This window comes from Macrotis lagotis, chromosome 1 (assembly GCF_037893015.1).
Source record: "Macrotis lagotis isolate mMagLag1 chromosome 1, bilby.v1.9.chrom.fasta, whole genome shotgun sequence".
Classification (NCBI taxonomy): Eukaryota; Metazoa; Chordata; class Mammalia; order Peramelemorphia; family Peramelidae; genus Macrotis; species Macrotis lagotis.
Window position 1 is genome coordinate 666431490 of NC_133658.1, and position 23824 is coordinate 666455313.

At 35.9% G+C, this 23824-nt stretch overlaps 1 long non-coding RNA gene across 6 annotated transcripts in view; it reads left to right on the forward strand.

Moving 5' to 3' along the window:
• Positions 1–23824, forward strand: part of LOC141507645 (uncharacterized) — a 94631-nt gene that overhangs the window by 39545 nt on the left and 31262 nt on the right. For 3 of the 6 annotated variants that reach the window (XR_012474219.1, XR_012474215.1, XR_012474218.1), the window contains exons 3-5: positions 12829–13047; positions 15431–15516; positions 18277–19725. This is a non-coding gene — a long non-coding RNA (uncharacterized LOC141507645). The remainder of the gene's footprint in view (positions 1–12828; positions 13048–15430; positions 15517–18276; positions 19726–23824) is intronic. The other 3 variants (XR_012474220.1, XR_012474216.1, XR_012474217.1) reach the window with 2 other exon arrangements.

The following is a 23824-nucleotide window of genomic DNA, read 5'->3' on the forward strand; positions in this document are numbered from 1 at the left end:
CAAATAGCTCATAAATACCCACTATAAAGCGAAGTAGCAGAAATAGGATTAGAACATACATCTTCTGACCCTAGATAACTTACTTTATGCCCTGTATTATATTTTCCATACACCTAGTTTTCCCACTGTGCCCAGAAAGAACAAGTTTTATCCCCTATCTTTGAAATTAACTGTTCTGCTAACCTATTTTCTATTTCTATTCCAGTTCCACCAACCTCTCTCCAACCTGATTACCTTCTGGAGAATGTATTCCAGTATCGGAATCATATATATATATAAAATAAAATATGATACAGGGAACCATAATGTTAGAGCTGAAAAGGGCAGCAAAAATAATCTGATTAAACCCCATCATTCTGTATGTGAGGAAATTAAGGTTTAAAGAGATTGTGGAAGATTCAAGACTAGAACTTCTCAGCAAGGAATTTTTACACTTTACTGTATGACTTTTGCCTCCATAAATTAACAGTATAGGAGGGAGGATAAAACTAACACACATTAAAAAAAATCCTGCAAATGATACAAAAGTATATATGATATAATTGATAAATTGGCTAGAAAAAATAATTTAAAAAGTTTTAAAAGGTTTAGGTTTAAAAGAACTGAATCCTGTGTTAGGTCTTAAGAATGTGTAAGATTAAATACAGAGAAAGGAAAAAGAGGACATATCAGGCAAATGGAACAACATGAATAAAACCACGGAGATAGAACTTAGCATGGTGAAGTGGGCTTTAGATGACTTTTAAAGAAGTTCCTTCCAGCACTAAAATTCCATGAATCTCTGGGGAAGTATGATGAGTATAAGGTTATGTAGGCAAGTTATGGAGGATCTTAAAGCTTCATAATGTGACCCCAAGAGGCATATGATCAAATGGTGGAGGGTGAGATGTTGGATTGCATTCCACCTTTCCACTGATAGCCAATTGTGGGACTTGTCTCTAATACAACTACACTTACCCTTATTCTACAGCACTCCTTAATTCTGTCCCCTTTCTCTACTGTGCAAACTCCAAATATCTTTTTTTTCTGAGGTAGGTAGATCCATATCAATAACTTCATATGCCATTGGAAATATTCCATCTTCCTATCATTAATGTACTCGGACCCTGAGAATACTTAGTGATTGTGGCAGGCACTTCCAGGATGATGGATTCTATATTCCAGTACAGTGACAAGACTAATAACCTTGTCTTTTCTTTTTGGTTTGGATGGAACAGAATGAGTATTCTAGGATAGGCAAACATGGAGAAGTATTCATTTCATTTTATTACCTTTCCCCAAACCTAAGCCAATTCTAAACTTTCCTTTTATTCTTGAGGCCCAGGTCTCCTGGAACATTTTCTTTAGTTAGATGCTCCATTATTCTTGCATGATTTGTCCACTCTCACAGAGTTAGTTCACTTGTTAATGTGACCATTGAACTTGGAGTCATAGATAAATGAAGTTTCATAGGGAAATTGGATGATCAGCTTTGAGCTAGAAGGAACCTCAGAAATCATCTAATTCAATCCCTTCATTTTGTAGATGGAAAAATTAAGGTAGTTTGACTAAGTCACCAAGGTGAAAAGTATAAAGTTATATAAATAGTAAGAGAGGTAGGGTCTAAATACATGACTTCTGACTCTAAGATCAATGTTCTTTCCTCTGTCCTCTGTGATGGACCAAGAGTTTTTCTTGGTCCATCACATTCTTATTCTGATCTAATGCAACCTGAAATCAATTGCAAAAACAAAAACAAAACACATCAACATTTACTTGTTAGTATGATAAAGGGCAGTTAGGTAGTACAGTAGATAGTGCCAGACCTGAGTTCAAATTTGTCCTGGGACATACTGAGCATTTTACTTAACCCTGATTGCCTCAGTTTACTCATCTACAAAATGATCTAGAGAAGGAAATGGTAAACCACTCCCAATATTTTTGCCAAGAAACTTCCCTTCCCCCACTTTCCTTGACAAGGGTCCTAAAGAGATATACATAACTGAAAACAACTGAATAGCAACAACAATGTTAAGGACTAAATACTTTATAATATAATTTTAGATCAGTTATGCTAAGCCACTTTTTTTTTTTTGCAAGGCAAATGGTATTAAGTGGCTTGCCCAAGGCCACACAGCTAGGTAATTATTAAGTGTCTGAGACCGGATTTGAACCCAGGTACTCCTGACTCCAAGGCCGGTGCTTTATCCACTACGCCACCTAGCCACCCGCTAAGCCACTTCTTTTGCACTTTTTTCATTAAATCCCTGAAAAATTCTTGACTTTTTATTTCTCCATATGAATTTACTTACAACTTTTCCTAACTCATTAAAGTAATTTTTTGGAATTTTGATTGGTAGGGCACTTTAGTTTAGTTTTGGTAGAATTGTCATTTTTATTATAATTAGCTTGACCTATCCATGAGCAGTTGATGTTTGCCAGTTATTTAAATCTGATTTAATTCGTGTGAGAAGTTTTTGTAATTGTTTTCAAAAAGTTTCTCAGTCTGCCTTGGCAAATAGACTCCCAGGTATTTTGTATTGTCTGAGGTTACTTTGAATGTGATTTCTCTTTCTAGCTCTTTCTGCTGTATCTTGCTAGTCATATATAGAAAAGTTGAGGATTTGTGAGGGTTTATTTTATATCCTGCAATTTTGCTAAAATTGCTAATTGTTTCCAGTAGCTTTTTGGATGATCTCTTGAGACTCTCTAAGTATACCATCATGTCATCTGCAAAGTGTGAGAGTTTTATCTCTTCCTTCTCAATTCTAATTCCTTCAATTTCTTTTTCTTCTCTAATTGCTGAAGCTAACATTTCTAATACCATATTGAATAGTAGTGGTGATAATAGGCATCCTTGTTTCACCCCTGATCTTATTGGAAATGCCTCTAGCCTCTCCCCATTGAATATAATACTTGTTGATGGTTTCATATAGATACTGCTTATTATTTTAAGGAACAGTCCATTTATTCCTACACTCTCTAGTGTTTTTAGTAAGACTAGGTGCTGTATTTTGTCAAAAGCTTTTTCAGCATCTATTGATATAATCGTATCATTTCTGATAGGTTTGTTGTTGTTATAATTAATTATACTAACAGTTTTCCTAATATTGAACCAATCCTGCATTCCTGGGATGAATCCTACTTGGTCGAAATGTATTATCCTAGTTTTAACTTGTTGTACTCATTTTGCTAAGATTTTATTTAAGATTTTCATCTATATTCATCAGGGAGATAGCTCTATAATTTTCTTTCTCTGTTTTAACTCTTCCTGGTTTGGGTATCAGCACCATATTGGTGTCATAGAGTTAGGTAGAGTTCTGTCTTCCCCTATTTTTCCAAAGAGTTTATATAGAATTGGAAACAATTGTTCCTTAAATGTTTGGTACAATTTACTTGTGAATCCATCAGGTCCTGGAGATTTTTTCTTAGGGAGTTCAATGATGGCTTGTTGAATTTCTTTTTCTGAGATAGGGTTGTTTAGATATTTAATCTTCTCTTCATTTAACCTGGGCAACTTATATTTTTGTAAACATTCATCTGTTTTACTTAGATTGTCAAATTTATTGGCATAGAACTGGGCAAAATAATTCTTAATTATTACTTTAATTTCCTCCTCATTGGTGGTGAGTTCACCTTTTTATTTATGATACTAGCAATTTGATTTTCTTTCTTGTTTTTAATCAAATTGTTAAGAGGTTTATCAGTTTTATTGTTTTTTTTCATAAAACCAACTCTTGGTTTTATTTATTAATTCAATAGTTTTTTGCTTTCAATTTTATTAATTTCTCCTTTAATTTTTAGAATTTTTAATTTGGCATTTAATTGGGGGTTTTTAATTTGTTTTTTCTCTAATTTTTTTAGTTGTATATTTAGTTCATTGATTTCCTCTTTCTCTAATTTATTCATGTAAGCATTTAAAGATATAATATATCCTCTGACAGTTGCTTTGAGTGAATCCCATAGGTTTTGGTATGTTGTTACATTACTGTCATTATATATATATATAAAATAAATCAATTCTTTCTATAATTTGTTGTTTGATCCAATCATTCTTTCAAATGAGGTTATTCAGTTTCCAATTAGTTCTGGGTCTATTTCTCCCTGTTCCAATATTACATATGATTTTTATTGCATTGTGATCTGGGAAAGATGTATTCACTATTTCTGCCTTTCTGCAGTTGATCATTAGGCTTTTATTCCCTAGTACATGATCAATTTTTGTATAAGTGCCATGTACTGCAGAGAAAAAGGCATATTCTTTTCTATCTGCATTTGGTTTCCTCCATAAGTCTATCATATCTAGTTTTTCTAACAATCTATTTACCTTCTTAACTTCTTTCTTGTTTATTTTATGGTTCAATTTATCTAGATCTGAGAGTAGGAGGTTGAGGTCTCCCACTAGTAGAGTTTTGCTGTCTCTTTCTCCCTGTAGTTCTTTTAGCTTCTCCTCTAAGAATTTGGATACTATCCCATTGGGTGCATACATATTCAGTCTTGATATCACTTTATTATCTATGGTACCTTTTGGGAGGATATAGTTTCTTTACTTATCTCTTTTGACACTATCATTTTTGCAGCTGCTTTGTCTGAGATAAGGATTGCTACCCCTGCTTTTTTCACTTCAGTTAGAGAAAAATATAGTTTGCTGAACCTTTTACCTTTACTCTCTCTCTCTCTCTCTTTCTCTCTCTCTCTGTCTCTCTCCATATATATATATATATATCTGCTTTAAATGAATTTCTTGTAAGCAGCATATTGTAGGATTCTGGTTTTTAATCCACTCTGCTATTCGCTTACGTTTTAAGGGAGAGTTCATCCCATTCACATTTAAGGTTATGATTACTAATTCTTTATTGCCCTCCATATTTTCTTCCCTCTTTTTGTATTTTCCCCCTTCCCCCTTTATACATATTCCCCAGTATTTGTTTCTGAATACCACCTCCTCCAGTGTGTTTGCCCTCCTATATCACCCCCACCCCTTTCTTTCCCCTTTCTCTTTTTCCCTTTCCCCCTCCCTTCCTTCTGTTAGTTCCCTTTTCCTCCCCCTCCCTGTCTCTATCCCTCCTCCCCTTTTCCCCTTTTAATACTTGAAAGGTAAGATGTTTTTTTAAGTTAACTGAGAATGTCTGTAAGTTAACTTTAAGCCATGTCTGATGAGAGGAAGATTCAGGTGTTTCTCATCTCCTCCCTTATTCCCCTCAATTACCATAGGTCTTTTGTACCTCTTAATATATTTCTGTTAAAATACAGGGAAAAACCAGTAGATTTTAGAACTGTGCCTGTCTTATCTCTACCATCTTGGCCAGAAGTCCCAAGGACCAAATACTATATGACATGGTTCAAGGGAATGCTCAGATTAGGCAAATAGATTAACTGGAAGAAAGTTCTTGGAGTATGTGAATTTTGACTTGGGTCTTGAAGAACAAAGATTGGAATATTGCTGATGAGGAAAAAGATATGAACAAAAGTATAGACGTAGGATCTCACAGGGCTGTTTTGGATAATAAAGAGAAATGAATTTTAAAGTGTATGTGGGGAGGAGGGGTAGTGTGAGGAGATGAGGAAGACTTTGATAAGGGAGATTAATGAATTTTATTTGTTAGATGGATTTGAGACTATAGGTAAAAGGGAACCCCTTTAGCATGGAAATATGATGAAAATGATATTTGGTTCTTTTCCCACTAAGTTGTATATAGATTGGAGCAGGGAGAGATTACAGACAGGATGAACTTCTAAGTGATTATTGTTCTAGTCTGGACATAGGATGATTAGGGTGAGGATTAAAGTAGTTTCTGTGAGAATGGATAACAAGTTGGCATAGAGAAGGAAAGGGTGGAAAGAACAATTAAATGAATTAGACAACTTAGATTTTAGGCCTGACTCTACTTAACTAGCTCTGTAACTGATTATTTAATACTCTTAGGCTTTATTTTCCTCATCTACAAAATCACAGATTTGTACTAATCAGTTTCTAATATTTCTTCTAACTCTCAAATTCTAAATTTTTATGAAAACAGGAGGAAAGAACAAATCCTGAAGAAGATAAAATAGGCAACTGAAATTGATGGGGAGATAAAAGTTAAAAAGTGACATCATTTTGAAAGAGGAGATCTTATTTGGAGAGGAGACTTTAACAGTATATGAATTGGTAGAAAGAATCATCTGTATGATAGGCTCAGATGATAAACTCAAATGAGGTATGAAAGGTACAAACAGAGAGAAATTCTATTGGCAATTAGAAAAATGAGATTAGAGTAAGGACAAGATTACTCAGAAATGAGGTACAAATTCTCTCATCAATAGTTTGTAAGTGTAATTTGCAGTTAGGAATCAGTAGTATCAGTTTGCATGTCATCTTCTTAACATAAACCTGTAGCCTCAATGACTGTCAAAATCTTGGTGTAATTATTTAATGAACTTTCTAATTTTCTAGTTTCACTTTAAAGTTTCAAACCACCTCAGCCATTTTATGCATTGGAGAAATGTTACAAAGGTTGACAGTTTCCTAGCTCTGGAATCAAGTAATAGATTTTAAAGAGATTATTCTTTCCCAATAAGAGAACTATAATATAATTAATGCTCATTAATAGCTCACTGAAAATGTTTCAGTGATTGAGCATGGTATTGGTCATAAAATTGTTTTGATAAGAGTTCAAATTGCCAGTGATTAACCAATGATCTAGAAAACCTAACCCTTTTCCCCTTTAGAAGCTAACTGCCATTTCCTTTAGTTCAGAGTACAGTACTTTGTAATTTTTTTTTTTTAGGTTTTTGCCAGGCAAATGGGGTTAAGTGGCTTGCCCAAGGCCACACAGCTAGGTAATTATTAAGTGTCTGAGACTGGATTTGAACCCAGGTACTCCTGACTCCAGGGCCGGTGCTTTATCCACTATGCCACCTAACCACTCCACTTTGCAATTATTTTTTTTTAAAGTTTCACATTACTAATAGCTAGATCTAATGAATCACTTGGTTCTGCTCAAAAGGAGGTAATATCTTTGACTGAAGTTTATAAAAGCAAAATTTCCTTAAGTAAAAGTCTTACTTTTGTCCAGTTAACATTCACTTGGATAATTTCCTATGTTTTTAGACAAATTTTAATCTGTAATGTCTTATGAAACTGAGTATTCTAAGCAACTATTTATATTGTGAAACACCAGAATTCACTGTGGGGGCATTGCATAAGGGAAGTTCCTGGTTAGTTTTACTATTCTCTTTAATAATGTACAATACATATTAGGAGAGAAATAGAGAGAGTAATGACATTAGAATGGATATTAGGCAACAAGTCAGGAGAAACCAAGATTCAAATCCTGAATCATACTAAATAGCTATATGACCTTGGACAAGTCACTTAATGTCCATGAGCCTCAATTTTCACATCCAAAAAATTAAGATAATAACACTTATAATACTTGCCTCACAAGATTGTAAACTTTAGGGTGATATAAAAATAAGAGTTATTATTACTATGGTTCAGTAAAAAAGGTACTGGATATGGAGGCAGGTGGTTTAAGTTCCATTCTAAGCTTATTGCTGATTAGCTATATCACAATGGGCAAGTCATTTGACTTTTCTGGTCTTAGTTTTCTCAAGTTTAAAATAAAGGATCATACTAGATTGAGTTCTTTTTTTAAGTTAAAAAATTTTCTTGCTTTCTCTGCCTTCCATTTGTCCTCCCCCAACTCACTTGAAAAACAAAAAGAAAATAAAACCCATTACAAATGTGGATAGGTAAGCAAAAAAAATTTCTGAGTTGTTCATGTCCCCTTTCCTTTCTCCCTCCCCCAATGTCTTGTTAGATATTCTGTGTTTTTCACTTTTCTATCAGGAAGTAGGTAGCATGTTTCATTTTAAGTACTCTGGAATTGTGGTTGGTCATTACCTTGATCAGAGTTCTTAGGACAGTCAATATTTGATTTTACAAAATTACTGTCACTGTATAAATTGCTCTCCTCATTCTGTTCTCATTCTGCATCAATTCTTACAGGTCATCACAAGTTTCTCAGAAATTCTCCCCTTTGGGGTGGCTAGGTGGTGCAGTGGATAGAGCACCAGTCCTGGAGTCAGGAGTACCTGAGTTCAAATTTGGACTCAGACACTTAATAATTACCTAGCTGTGTGGCCTTGGGCAAGCTACTTAATCCCATTTGCCTTGCAAAAACCTAAAATAAAAAAAAGAAATTCTCCCCTTCATCATTGCTTATATAGTACAGTAGTCTTCCATCTCATTTATAATTTATAATTGCTCAATCATTCCCAATTGAAGGGCAGACTCTCAGTTTACAGTTCTTTGTCACTCCAAGAAGAACCATGAATCTAACGCAAAATTCAAATTGAAGGGGGATTTTTCTATCAATGATGAGATTCTACAGATGTACCAATTTGTAAATGACAAAGTGCTGATTGCATCAAGACCATAAATATTATAAAACCTTCTGGAAGAGATCCATAACCATTCCCAAGTGGATCAAGAATGTTTTTTTGTACAAATTATGGTGTACAGTTTGATGAAATACCTATAGAGTTTGTCAATCATTTTTATATCTATGACTATATATATCTATAGGACATATTCTTAAATAATATAGAAATTTATTTCAAACTTTTAAAAAATGAATATTTTTGTATATACTTAAGAGTTTGTTTTGCTTCTAATACTTCCCTTCAGACAATGATACTTCCATTAATCTGCCCTTCCTCTAAGTCTCCCTTCTCTTACCTTTATTTTTATTTATATTTATTTATTTATTTATTTATTTATTTATTTTATTAAAGATATTATTTGAGTTTTTCAATTTTCTCCCAATCTTGCTTCCCTCCCCCCACCCCCACCCCACAGATAGCACTCTGTCAGTCTTTACTTTGTTTCCATGTTGTACCTTGCTCCAAATTGGGTGTGATGAGAGAGAAATCATATCCTTAAAGAGGAGAATTCTCAGAGGTAACCAGATCAGACAATAAGATATCTGTTTTTTTCCCCCAAATTAAAGGGAATAGTCCTTGTACTTTGTTCAAACTCCACAGCTCCTTATCTGGATACAGATGGCACTCTCCTTTGCAGACAGCCCAAACTTGTTCCCAATTGTTGCACTGATGGAATGAGCAAGTCCTTCAAGGTTGAACAGCACTCCCATGTTGCTGTTAGGGTGTACAGTGTTTTTCTGGTTCTGCTCATCTCACTCAGCATCAGTTCATGCAAATCCCTCCAGGTTTCCCTGAAATCCCGTCCCTCCTGGTTTCTAATAGAACAATAGTGTTCCATGACATACATATACCGCAGTTTGCTAAGCCATTCCCCAATTGAAGGACATTTACTGGATTTCTAATTCTTTGCCACCACAAATAGGGCTGCTATAAATATTTTTGTACAAGTAATGTTTTTACCCTTTTTCCTCATCTCTTCAGGGTATAGACCCAGTAGTGGTATTGCTGGGTCAAAGGGTATGCACATTTTTGTTGCCCTTTGGGCATAGTTCCAAATAGCTCTCCAGAAGGGTTGGATGAGTTCACAGCTCCACCAACAGTGTAATAGTGTCCCAGATTTCCCACATCCCTTCCAACAATGATCATTATCCTTCCTGGTCATACTGGCCAATCTGAGAGGTGTGAGGTGGTACCTCAGTGTAGCTTTAATTTACATTTCTCTAATAATTAATGATTTAGAGCATTTTTTCATATGGCTATGGATTACTTTGATCTCCTCATCTGTAAATTGCCTTTGCATATCCTTTGACCATTTGTCAATTGGGGAATGGCTTTTTGTTTTTCTCTTACTTTTATATGTCCTTATTTACTGAGATATATTTTTTATACTCAACTATGAATATGTATGTATGTATGTGTTCAGATATATTCTTTCTTCCATTGACCAATTCAGATGAGAGTAGGGCTCCAGTATTAGCCACTCACCTCACCCTTTTTTCCCTTTTTTTAGCATTGATTTGAATAACTTGATTATATGAGATATTTTTTTTATTTTTGTTTTTTTTTTTAGGTTTTTGCAAGGCAAACGGGGTTAAGTGGCTTGCCCAAGGCCACACAGCTAGGTAATTATTAAGTGTCTCAGACCGGATTTGAACCCAGGTACTCCTGACTCCAAGGGCTGGTGCTTCATCCACTGCGCCACCTAGCTGTCCCTATATGAGATAATTTTGCCCAAACTTTCTTCTCTTATTCTTCCCTTCCCTTTCTATTCTTCTTTCAATAATAAATAAGGCTCTCTGTGTAATTAGACTCCTTCTATTACCCAAGATGATAATAGGGGTCAAAGGGGACACATATATCATCTCATATTTTAATGTAAGCAGTACACCTTCATTTAGTTTCTTATGAACTAAGTTTGTCTTTTTTTTTTTACTTTTAGTCAATTTAATTTGTTTTTTTAATTTCTTTTATTAAAGATATTATTTGAGTTTTACAATTCCCCCCCATCTTACTCCCCCCCCCCCCCCACTGAAAGCAATCTGTCAGTCTTTACTTTGTTTCCATGTTGTACCTTGCTCCAAATTGGGTGTGATTAGAGAGAAATCATATCCTTAAAGAGAACAGAATTCTCAGAGGTAACCAGATCAGACAATAAGATATCTGTTTTTTTTCCAAATTAAAGGGAATAGTCCTTGTACTTTGTTCAAACTCCACAGCTCCTTATCTGGATACAGATTGCACTCTCCTTTGCAGAGAGCCCAAACTTGTTCCCAATTGTTGCACTAATGAAATGAGCAAGTCCTTCAAGGCTGAACAGCACTCCCATGTTGCTGTTAGGGTGTACAGTGTTTTTCTGGTTCTGCTCATCTCACTCAGCATCAGTTCATGCAAATCCCTCCAGGTTTCCCTGAAATCCCATCCCTCCTGGTTTCTAATAGAACAATAGTGTTCCATGACATACATATACCACAGTTTGCTAAGCCATTCCCCAATTGAAGGACATTTACTGGATTTCCAATTCTTTGCCACCACAAACAGGGCTGCTATAAATATTTTTGTACAAGTAATGTTTTTACCCTTTTTCCTCATCTCTTCAGGGTATAGACCCAGTAGTGGTATTGCTGGGTCAAAGGGTATGCACATTTTTGTTGCCCTTTGGGCATAGTTCTAAATAGCTCTCCAGAAGGGTTGGATGAGTTCACAGCTCCACCAACAGTGTAATAGTGTCCCAGATTTCCCACATCCCTTCCAACAATGATCATTATCCTTCCTGGTCATACTGGCCGATCTGAGAGGTGTGAGGTGGTACCTCAGAGAAGCTTTAATTTGCATTTCTCTAATAATTAATGATTTAGAGCATTTTCTCATATGGCTATGGATTGCTTTGATCTCCTCATCTGTAAATTGCCTTTGCTTATCCTTTGACCATTTGTCAATTGGGGAATGGCTTTTTGTTTTTCTCTTACCTTTATATGTCCTTATTTACTGAGATATATTTTTTATACTCAACTATGTGTATATATGTATGTGTTCAGCTATATTCTTTCTTCCATTGACCAATTCAGATGAGAGTAGGGCTCCAGTATTAGCCAATCACCTCACCCTTTTTTTCCTTTTTTTTAGCATTGATTTGAATAACTTGATTATATGAGATTTTTTTTCTTTTTAGGTTTTTGCAAGGCAAACGGGGTTAAGTGGCTTGCCCAAGGCCACACAGCTAGGTAATTATTAAGTGTCTCAGACCGGATTTGAACCCAGGTACTCCTGACTCCAAGGCGGGTGCTTTATCCACTATACCACCTAGCCACCCTCTTTTTGTTTGTTTTGTTTTGTTTTTTAGGCACTGATCCTTTTTGAAATGGCAGGATAAGCAATAATGAAAAAAAGAATATGGAAAAGAGTCCCAGACTATGAAAGTAAAAAGACTTGATAATAAAGAATCAGCAGCACAGTGCTCATTTACTGTTGAAAAGTAATCAGAATTCTAGGCTGAACAACCATGATAGCTATGCAGTATTTTTCAAAGAGTCTTTCCAAAGGCAGTTATCCTTTCCACATCACAAGATCATGGTACCTTTGTGAAATGGAAAATCTGCATAAAATTTTTGACCCCCTCTTTGTATCACAGAAAATGCCTGAATTATTACAGTGTTTAAAGATGAAATATATTGATATTATACAGGATTATACATAAATTTTATATATTTCTGAATTTCTAAACTTTTTCTATGTCATTTTCTGGCTTCACATATTATCCCTGACTTCCACAAAACTCCCCTAGAATTATCATTTAATTTCTTGCTGGTATAAATTAAATAACTTTATGTGTAAGTACTTATTATATAACATCACATAAAAGTATATGCTATATGATATCACATATTAGAGTTACATACCAAACACTTTATATATCCTCAGTTATCCAAGTACCATCTTGACCTAAAGGTCACTCATGGTCTTAGGCAAGCATAGAGCACTAGTCTCTGAGTATCATCCTTGACCATCACTAACCAAGGACATCGTGCTAACTTTTACACATGATAATTAGGATACTTTTTCAGTTACTCACGCTCACATCTCTAATCTTGGGCCCCTCACCTTCTTTCAGCAAACTGGTATTCTTAGGCCTACTGGCTTAACACAAAGCCTTTCCTGATCCAAGTTAACTATAAAAGCTTTTTGGTACTTATTTGTTTTTCAAATACTTATTCTGCATATACTTAATATACGAATCTGTTATTTCTGACATTGGAATGTAAAATTCTGGTGAGCTAAGGTCATTCCGTTTGTTGAATTTTCAACCCCCAATCTCTAGAATAGTTTCCAAATGCTTATTGATTGATCGATACAATCCCAGTTCTGAGATAAAAAATTCCCAAAGTATATGGTATGGTTCTGACCTCTCATTGCATCTTGTAGATCATCTTTATTTCACTGGAGCTCCCAAAGTACTGCTGTTTTTTTGGCTGTTTGCAAAGAAGACCATGACATTATTTGACTGAAGGGGTGCTGTATTAAGTCACCAGTCTCACTTTCTTCTTTGAAGCCATCTGGGTCCAATGAATCTGGACGACTGGAGATGGCCTTGGTTGTGAGGCAATCATAGGACTAAGTGACTTGCCCAAGGTCACAGAGATAGTAAGTCTCAAGCATCTAAGGTCAAATTTGAATTCAGGTTCTTCTGACTCAAGGGCTGGTGTTCAGTTCATGTGTTACCTAGCTGCCCTTCCTGAAGTATTAGGCAGGAAATGAAGAACCCTTGGCACTTCTTGTCCTGGGAGATCCTTTTCTCAGACTAGGACAGAAGAAGAACCTTTGTCACTTCTTGTCCTGGCAGAGTCTTTTCTTAGTCTAGGACTGTATTGACATATCCTTCTAATCCAGTTTGGCTTATATCCTTACCATATAGATAATTCTCTGTAAATGGAGGTGACTCAACTTTCTACCTCCATCAAAAAACCACACCTACAACCAATTATTTTAGATATATCCTCTCTACCAAGGTAACCTATATTTCACTTAATGGATAAATCCTTTTGGCGGCTTGACTCTTTTGACTTCCTCTCTGTGTCCCTCTTATTTGCTTGAGAATTTAACTAATTATTGTTATGGAATCCCAACTATTTTTTAATGCTCTTTATTAGACTGACAGATTGTTTATTCTTCCCACTATTTGGTATAGGCTGACTCTCCACTGGAACATTATCTCAGAACATTATTACAGAACATCAAAATTTTATAGTAGGAGCCTGAATCCCCAATAGTGAATTTGATCATAGTATTGTTGCTTTTACCTCTTTGAGGATTTTTTCCCTTTCCCTTTGTCATTGATTCGTGGTGATTCTGAGCAACTGGAGAACCAGATCAAAACTGCTACATTTACAACTACTATTAGCATCCTTTTCAGAAGAAGTCCCAGACTCTCACCTATGCTTTATTATGTTAACAGACCCATCTCCAACCTGCCATATGATCACAGTTTCAGAGATGGAAAGAATCTCAGATGCTACCACTTCCAGCATATAAGTAAATAAGAATTCCTGGTTTTATCAAACCCAACAGGTAGAAATGTAGTCAGGAGAATCTCCTGTCTTTTGAGAAAACCCATTACATCTTTGGACAGCTCTAACTGGTAGAAATATTTTTCTTACATTCAGTCTAAATTTGCCATTTTTCACCTTCTACCAGTGCTTCTATTTCTGCCCTCTAGGGACAAACTGAACCAGTAAATGCTGTTTTTAGATGACAGCTCTTTAAATACTTGACAACAGTTATGATGACTCTCCCTAAATCTTTTCTTCTCCTGCTAGAAGATTACAAATTCCTTCCCCTGATCCTTATATGACATGAAATGAAGAATCTTTACCATCTTGGATGCCTTGCTATGGATCATATACCACTTATCAGTACCATGATATCCACCTTTCCCTTGGCACCTCTGACTTTTCTGAGAGGGTCCAAACCTACTAAAGCACAGCCCAAATATTAGAAGAACTTTATACTCATACCACAAAGATTCATCCCTTGCACAGGCTGTAGTGGTACTAAGTTGGATTTAAGTTTTCTCCCCAAAACTGCTACAGTTGACTATTCACTTGGAATCTACTGTCCACTGCAAATAAGACACTACTTAAGTTCCTGATGTCTTTGGTGCATGGTAGTCTATAAATTGAGGGAAAAAGTTCTTGAAAATGACTGGTGGATACTGAGGTTGGGAGGATGGTAGTGCTTTTGACAGTAAGATAAGAAAAAAGGTAAAGTTTTCAGGGAAAGAGTTCTGTTTTGGACATGATAAATTTGAGATGTTTATGGGATATTCCAGTTTGAGATTCCCAAAAAAGCAATTGATGATACCAAATTGTTGTTGAAGTCATTGTTGGCCTTTAAAGTCAAAGAGGATGAAAATGACATCTTGATGTTGGGATCAATGTGCAGTTTATTTGACTGTGGTTCTACCACAGGTCTGGCACTAATAATAGATATGAACATTTAGAGAGGTCTAAATTTGTGAATTTCATATTTCTTTTGATCTACTGCATTTCTGCTGTGCTTATAGAACACAGTGTCTTCTTTGATATGGTCCTATAATGCTGGGCAGTCCTGTTTCAGTATCTCCCATGTTTTATAATCATGCCAAAGTTGTTCAGAGAGAGCCTGAAAGTGTCCTTCTGAACTCTGTGCAAATATTTGTCTTATGTGAGTTCCCTGCAAAAAGTCTTTTAAACAAACATACATTGCACATTTGAACAACATGGCCAATCCATTGGAATGGTGCTCTCTGCAGTAGAATTTGAATGCTTGGTAGTTCAGCTAGAGAATGGACCTCTGTCCTATACCTTATCTTGCCAGGTGATCTTCAGAATATTCCTCAGACAATTCAAATTGAAGTGGTTCAATTTTCTGGCACAAAGCTGGTAGACTGTCCAGATTTCAAGTCGTACAACAATGAGATCAGCACAACAGATCCGTAAACCTTCAGTTTGTTAGGCAATCTAATTCCTCTTCTCTCCCCCTCTTTCAGAACCTTCCAAACACTAAGCTAGCTCTGACAATGGTTGCATCAATTTTATCATCTATGTGGACATCCCTATAAAGTATACTACCTAGGTAAGTGAACTGATTCATACCATTCAAAATCTCCCCATTTGCTATGACTAATGATTCCATATATGGATGGTGTGGTTCTGGCTGGTGGAAAAGCTCTGCTTTTGTTGGTTAACAATTTTCAGGTCAAAAGTAGCACAAATTGTAGAGAATAGTCCCACACTTTGTTGCCTTTCAGCCTCAGAGGCTGCACTATCATCTGTAAACAAAATATCATGCACCAACTCTCCTTCCATTTCAGTCTTGGTTTATAGTCTTTTTAAGTTAAATAATTTATCATCAGTTCAGTAATTGACCTTGATGCCATTTTTGTCCTTATTGAAGGCATCTGACAATATTGCTGAAAACATCATGCTAAAAAGCTGTGCTTCATTCCATAAATGACTGAGAAAACATGAGAACATTGTCCAGTCTCAGAACCCATGCAAGCAGGCCATTATGAACTAATTGCATACTATACCAGGCAGCTGCATTTGCCATAATCTTCCATTAACCCTCATGACTGACAATATTAAAGCTTTATTCAGATAGATGAATATTGTGTACAGAGCTCTGTTTTATTACTGCGGCTGTCAGGTAAGAAACATTAGGTTGACTGTTCTTTGACCCTTTCTGAAGCCACATTGGCTCTTGGGTAAATGATTGTGTTTTAGGTGAAGGATCAACCAATTGAGGAGGGCAAGAATCTTGCTGAAAATTACTAAGAAAGCATAGAGAACCATTTTAATTGTATTATCAAAAATAAAAAAACCTTAAAATCTTATTTCATTTCTACACTGAAACCTAACATTTCATTGCTACATCAGATACATATACTAATCTTTAATCCCCAAATGATCTACCAAATGATGAACTTTTATTCACCATTCCCCAGATAATGGGTCCAAAATATAAATGTAATAGAAAATATTGATAACTATACCTATAAAAATGTTGTATTTGAATAGAACAAATAAGTATGATTGCAGCATTAAATTTAAAATCCAGACCTTGGATGAGGAACATTGTGATGTCCAAGAGGAAAAACATAGATCCAGGATGAGTTTTTCTATAAGCAATGAAGTTATTTATATAAATGCATTTGAACCAGGACTCTTGCATCATCAGGTCCTGGATTCTTCATTTTGTGAAAAACTACCTTTTCTAGGAAATTGACCATAGCTATGTATGTATGATATAATGGAACTAATAAGTGACTCAATGTTACTTGTGTTTGTTAATATGTATGAATTCTATTGAATAAGAATTTCCCCACACTCCCCATATTGTCCAAGCATAATCTTATTTTTTTTCCTAAATAGAGATGGACAATGGAGACATCCTTGATCTCCTTTGGTATAACCTCCTCTTTCCATATAACTTGAAAGATTATTCAGTTTTTCTTTGAGCAATAGATTCTCCTGCCTTGTAGAACTCTGCTGGAGTAGAATTAGAATAAGATACTTTGTCACATGAGAGGAGTCTAATTGATGCTCAAAAGCTCATCTTTATTTGGAAGTTAGGCTAGAGAGGAATTGACTTCACATTGAGGTATAAATGGTCTATGGTTTCAGCATTGGTTGATGACAGTCTTCTGAGAACATCATGGAAGTATTCAGTCCTCTCCAGGATCATGTCCTTCTCACTGATCAGTATGACTCTATCAGTTCTCATTGGTTGAGATGTACCATAGGTCTTTGCCCATAAATACACTTTAGGACATCATACATGTGCCTTGAAGGGTTGCTACTATCAAAGTAAATCTGAGTTTCATCTGCTATCTTATGGAGCCAAGAATGCTACATCTCTCTAAGGTACACTTGTACTTTACTTTTGATGGAGTTAAGTGCTGCCTTCTTAGAAATGGATGAATTATTCTGCTAGCAAACCCTGTAGAATTCTCATTTTTTGATTGAGGAGCTTTTGAATTCCTCCAACATTTTCAACCAATTCTGATGTTTGTGAGTGTTCTGGCTCAGATGAGTAGATTAAAGACGACTACTCCTTTTCTGTTCCACAGTTCTTAGCCATATGTTGGTTTAGCTTTCCCTCCAAATTAGCAACAAACTTTTCCAGCAAGAAGAAGCACATTAATATGTTGTCATTAAGTCTTCTTGTAGTCATCTTGCTTTAGGTCTGCAGTTTTTGTGAAATTTGAATGTTTATTTTGGGGAGGATAAATCTATGTTGGATCAAGCACCACACATTACCTATGTCATTCTCACATCTTACCTGTGTCTTCTCCCTATAATGACATATCTATTAAATGCCACTGTTTGCTGTGAAGGCACATCCACCCAGTTTTATTCTGTTTAGGTAAATGGAAGGTAGCATTGGTCATGAGATTCTCAAATCTTTAGTAGTAAGTGACCATTACTGTTGTTGCTTTCTATTCCCTTTCCCCCCAAGGATTTCTGATATGTCTATTAGTCTCTGTCTACTCTGGCATTAAAATCACCCAGAAATACAAACTTGTCCTCTTTTGGCACATTGATGAGAATCTCCAGGTCTTCATAAATTTTTTCTTTAACCTCCTCAGGGTTTGTAAGTGGGAACATACACACTGATGATGATGTATGTCATCTATATGTAGTATTTGCATTGTCCTGAGCCTGCCATACTCTCCTTTTTTGGAGGCATTCAAGCTTGTTGACTAGTTTAGATTTGATTGTGTAACCTATTCCAGCTTAATGGTGCCCCATATATCCAGTTGTAATTTTGGTAAGCTGGCCTGCCTTTGCTGTATCTGCTGATTTTTTTCAATAAGCACTGCTCATCTTTCAGGTCTACTAGATTTTGTGCTGTTCCCCTAAGCATGTACACATTCCATATACCAATGGTAAGTGGAATTTCCTTTATAAAAATTTTGGTATAATTTTTTTGTGCTTCAATTGTAGAATGGATCCCTATCTGCCCTTGTAAGTAGGCCAAAATTAAAGTGAAGCAGGTGATTTTTTTAGGGCACCTTTACTAGCCCCTTTGTCATGCCAGGAGATAAACAGTGTAGTCCTAAAGAAGGCAACTCCAACACCCCTAAGATGTTGAATCCCAGTGCTGTTTCAGTCCAGTGAGAAGAAAACCTTGTACTCTGGTTACTGACTCAGCACTTAAACCTTCACAAGACTTCAAGGTAGGTAAGATAGTAAAGTAGTAATATAGTAAAACAGTAATATAGTTGAATAGCAAAATAATGAATAGTAAAATAGTATGGGTGATTTCTTGACTCATGGGTAAATTGTAGTTGTGATGCAGAATTGTATGAAGTCATCAGTCTCACTCTTTCTTCCAGAGTTATCAGAGTTTAGTGCTAAGGCTAAAGTCAAGACAACAGATAATGGTTCAGTATGTAGTGGGATGGCTTCATGATCTGTGAGAATAAATTGTTCAAATCTATCTACTCTGCTAGGAAAATCTTCCCATGATGGGGGTAGACAAGCCCCTAACTCACCAACAGGTTGAGGCCCATTAATTACCCTCAACTTGGTTTAGCCCTCCTGCCAAGATGATTTTACTGGGATGTGACTTCTGTGCATACTACAACTTCTTGGAACCACAAACTAGAGTAGAGTAGCAAGTGGTCACCAAAGATGGACAAGCAGCCCTGAAAAAGGCTAGGTATCTCTCATACCAGAGGGACTAGTCCTTCCTGAATCCATTATATACTCTTATCAGGGACTAGGGCTCTGGAAAGAGACAGGGGAATCTAGAAAATCATACTATAAATCAACATCATAGAAATCATAATTGAATCTATGACGGTTGCTAAGATTAGCATATGATGATAATGATACTTGTCTTTTGTTCTTGAAGAAGACCTTGACATTAGGGAGATGATGATGCCATGACAAGCACATCAATTGGATTTGAGTGAGGGGATGTTGTGTTGTCACCAGAATCACTTTCTTCTCCAGAACCATCTGGGTCTAAAGGCCATATTGGACCAGGATGATTGGAGATGGCCCTGGATGTGAGACAGTCAGGGTTAAGTGACTTACCCAAGGTCTGGATTTGAACTTAGGTCCTTCTAATTCCAAGACCAGTGCTATGTCCACTGCACCATCTAGTATCCCTTGCCCATGAAGTATCATAGAAGGAGAAGAGGACCGGACAGAACCTTGGGAGAGGTCTGCAGTTAATGGGGATGATATGGTTGAAAAATCCACAGAAGAGACTGAAGATCAGATTGGAGAGATAGGAGAACTAGACAGAGAAGTATCACAAAAACCTAAAGAGGTAAGAGGATTCAGGATATGATTATCAATGGTATCAAATACTATGGGGAGAGATTAAGAAGGTTGAGAAGTGAGAATAGATCATTAGATCTGGCAATTATGTTATCAAAGCTAATTTTGGAAAGGGCAGTTTGGGTTGAATAATTAGGTGCAGAGACATTGTAGAAATTATCTCTAGTCTTTAATTCAAACTGGTTTGACTTTAATATCTTATAGTTCTGTGAGTCTGTATTTGGCTACATATATCACCATAAACATTAGAGAAAAATTCTTAACTAATTTTAAGAGTTATTATATTTGTATTTTTATATTTTTTTCCTGTTTTTCTTAAAAGCAAACCTACTTGCCAAATGTTTTATATCATGAGAACTGGAGTGAGTTATCTCTCTATTCCTCTTAAGAGGAATTTCTTTGGGAATGTGTTTCACAATAATGTTTCTTCCACTTTGCTTGCACTATTCTTCCCCTCTCCTATCCTTTGATTTCCTCTTATGACCTTTAGCCCTTACTGCTATTTTGAAGTTTGTATTACAGCATATTAATGTTTTGGATCCTTTTCAAGTTCCTTTTTCAGAGAAAAGAATTTAAAAACAGTAAAAAGTAACGTGGCTAGTTCTCTGAAATAAAAATTGATCTTTTCCTAGTTAACAGATCCCAATGACCCCATATTTGTTTTGAAAGCCTCAAACAGTCAACAAGCTTCTATAGGAGACTAAACTGTTGTCCAATGCTATTTAATGAATATGAGATTCAGTCTGTTAGCAAGATAGAGTTATACTCTTATACTCTCATATATGCTATCCTCCTTCCTGAGAAAAACAACCAAAAAAAAAAACCCAATGACAACACTAATCATCAGGAATAAATAAAGTCAAATATCCCAATCATTCATAAACACCTTCAATTTTGTCACTCAGTTAACTTTCTTTTCATGGGGGAAAGAGTTGAAGAGGGTTAGACTATAAGATCATTATAGGCAGAGACTGTCTTTTGCCTCTTTTTTGTATCATTACATGCCTGGTGCAGAGTAATGGCTTAATAAATATTTATTGATTGAATGTGTTAGGCAATCAGCCACTATTACAGCAATATGTGTCCACTAAATTAATTAATGATTGTTCTTTAGGTATCTTCAGTGTTTGAGACACTATCCTGGTACCAAGAATGAAGCAATAAAAACTTTCAGAGTTTACATTAAAACAGAGATGATGTTAAGTACATAGTATGTACAAAATGGGTGTTCAACCTTTTAACTCTTCTTGTCAAGGACTGTATAATTTAATATTTATTTATAACTACATGTAACCCATGTTACCAATGTACTCCTATGATCCCTATTTTAGCGTAAAAGAAAATTAGATAAAGTGACTTGTTTAGGTCGCATAGTAAATATCTGAGGTCAAATTTGAATTCAGGACTTCCTTGATCCAAAGTCCAGCAGTCAATTCACTGTACTATATACCTAGTTGTCTTGCAAATAGGAACTGGAAATCCTGAATTTAATTCATGAGAGTATACCTAAGGATGATTAAGATATCATAAAAATTTAAATTCGTATGTATGAGTCCAAGTATATATATATGTGTATATGTGTGTGTGTGTGTGTGTGTGTGTGTGTGCTTACATATATTCAAGTTATCGTGATTAGACCAGATATCTGAAGTAATTTAAGTAATCATGTGCTTCCTAAGACTAGGGAGCTGACTGTCCTATTAAAACTTTACTGTGCAGGTCTCAGATGGAGAATTATGTTCATTACTGGTCATCACCTAGGAACAATATTGGTAAGCCAGAGTCTTTTCATAAGAGGATCATTCAGGATAGTGGAGGACCTTAAGTTCACCTAGAGGACAGAACTATGGACAATGTATAGGGGTTCTGAGTGCTGATTTTTTAATTTCCAAAGAACTGAATCCATAGATAAGAGCTAACCATCCTCCTCCTCAACCTTTAGCTTCTGTTTCTTTCCTGGAATGACTCAGTGTAAAAGAATTCCTTGGTCCAATCTCTGACATCATTTCCTTGTGTAATCATCAATTGGATTTGATTTTGCATACTGCTGTAGTCCTTGTAGGCTCCAACTAGACCATACTGATTTCAGGTTTCATTAAGGTCCTCCTCCTTGAGCCTCTTATATAGTCACTATCATTCTCTGTGGACTTTTCACCCTTTGCTAATGCTAGCACTCTTTGTTGTTGAGTTCCTCCTGGATTCCAGACTGGTCAACCTATATTCCCTTCCCATATGTGTACCTATCTTTCTGTGCTTCAACATCATGCCTCACCTGAAATTACACACTAGAACATTCATCAATCCCAGTGATCTTCTCATCTTACTATTGTGTTCTTCTTGGGGATCTTGATTTTGAAAAGGGCCCCAAACTTACTGACCTCAATTCCCTTCTTGGCTATGTTTCTGACTTCAGTACGGTACCTCAATATACAATCCTCCTTCCAGTTTCCTTTTGTGTGCTGTCTTCTATTAAATTATAAGCTCATCAAGGTTAGGTTCTATGTCCTTGTATTTGTTTTTTGGGAATCTCTTTCTGGGGTGATCAATGGATTCTTTCAAGGACTATTTTATCTTCTTGTTCTAGGATATTAAGGCAGTTTTCCATGATAATATCCTGCCTGATATTGTCCAGACTCTTTTTCTGATTGTGGTTTTCAGTTAGAGCAATAAGTTGTAAATTATTTCTTCTGGATCTATTTTTCAAGTTAGTCATTTTTTTGCCTTTTAATTTTATTGATGGAATTTTGGTGTCTAACAGAGTCATTCATTTCCATATGTCCTATTTCAGATTTTAAGATTTTATTTTCTTCAATTAATTAGTTATCTTTTCCAATTAGTTAATTTTATTTTCTAGCTGGTTAATTTTACTTTTAAAATCATTGTTCAGTTAATTTATCATAATTATCCTGTATGACTCTCATTTCTTTTCTTCATTTTTTCTTCTTCCTCTATTCTTTGATTTTTTTGCAAGGTAATGGGGTTAAGTGACTTGCCCAAGGTCACAAGACCAGGTAATTATTAAGTGTTTGAAGTCAAATTTGAACTAGGGTCCTCCTGACTCCAGGATCCTTGCTTTTATCCACTGTGCCACCTAGCTATCCCTATTCTTTGATTTTAAAAATTCGTTTTGAGCTATTCCAAGTGGTCTTTTTGGAACTGAGTCAGGTTCATTAACCCCTTAGAGGTTTCACATGAAGGCATTTTATGCTGCTTTCCTCTTTTGAGATGGTGTTTTTATCACCTCAGAATAGTAGCTGTCACTGGTTAGCATTTTTTTTTCTGGTCATTTTGTCATTTGAGTTCTGTTCCTATGGTTTAGGGATAATTTCAAACTTTTTGTGCTCCAGGGTGGGGGGTGGGGGTTGATTCCTGGATTTCTGTTCTGGTATTCCTGGCAGTCCTGGTTGCTCCCTGTGCTCTCTGAACTAGTGTTGGGACCCTTGCCTCTGACATTGCTATACCTGGACCTCAGATACACTGTGGCTAAAAGTCTCTAGCTGGCTTCCCAGCTCTCCTGCCTACACTGTAGGTATACTACCCCTTTACCCATGTGACAGACCTTTTCTTGAAGTTTCTCCAAGATATCTCTCGGAAAAGTTGTTTGACTGTTTTTTTTTGGTGGGTTCTGTTGCTTTAGGATTGATTTAGAGGCTTCATTCAAAATTGTTTTGGAAAGAGCCCTGGGAGCTTCCTAGCTTTGTGCCACTCTTGGTCCTTGCATTTGTATCTGTACTGCTTAGCACAATAGTCTCATGAAGCCTGACACATAGTTAGCGCTTAAGAAAAGTATATTAGTATGTCAATTAGAGCCATCTAGAAGTGGAAGGAACTACCTCTAGAGGTAGTAGGTACCTCCCCTTTGGAGGTCTTTGAGCAGACTGTATTATCCTTTGGTGGGAAAATTGAAGAGACTATTCTTGTTCTTTTATGAGTTTAATTAGAGTGCTGCTGATGAGATCTCATCTAACTCTGAGCTTCTGAATCTTTGAATTGATTTGTACCTATATTGGAGAGACACAAGAGATATTTTATAATTATTGCTAATATTTATAATAAAGATGAGTAAAGTTAGATGAATAATCAGCTCT